Source organism: Otolemur garnettii, unplaced genomic scaffold (genome assembly GCF_000181295.1).
Source record: "Otolemur garnettii isolate 467f Iridium unplaced genomic scaffold, OtoGar3 scaffold00064, whole genome shotgun sequence".
Lineage (NCBI taxonomy): Eukaryota > Metazoa > Chordata > Mammalia > Primates > Galagidae > Otolemur > Otolemur garnettii.
The window spans coordinates 11,137,062-11,137,494 of NW_003852459.1; the positions used below are offsets into that span (position 1 = coordinate 11,137,062).

The 433-nt window shown below is 39.7% G+C and overlaps 1 pseudogene; it reads right to left on the minus strand.

The window, feature by feature from the left end:
• LOC100957331 overlaps nt 1–433 on the minus strand; it is a 6,374-nt pseudogene that overhangs the window by 1,320 nt on the left and 4,621 nt on the right.

Below are 433 nucleotides of genomic sequence, written 5' to 3' on the forward strand. Positions count from 1 at the left end.
ATGGTTTCTTTTCCGACACTCATTTAATTCACATGGAACCCATCTATCCAGCATCCTTACCTTGTAAATTTGGTCCACATGGTCTAATATTATTGGAATAGTAACATGAAACCTTGCTCCTAATTCATGCAACAGGTTGAGATGGATTCGCTTCCACCTCATTATTCACCTTGGTCTCAGGTTGCCCATGTGGCTCATCTTCAAGATTAAAATCACCAGAATGGAACTTCTCAAACCATCAACATACTGTGGGTTCATTAGCCACCATCTTCCCAAACACTCTGTTGATATTTCAAGTTGTCTGCACTGTATTTGCTCCACAGTGGAACTTATGTTGGAAAACACTCATTTTTTGACTTATCCATGGTTTCACAAAAACTGTTCAACAAAAAATTTTTGAAAGATAATCACGGCTCGGCGCCTGTGGCTCAAC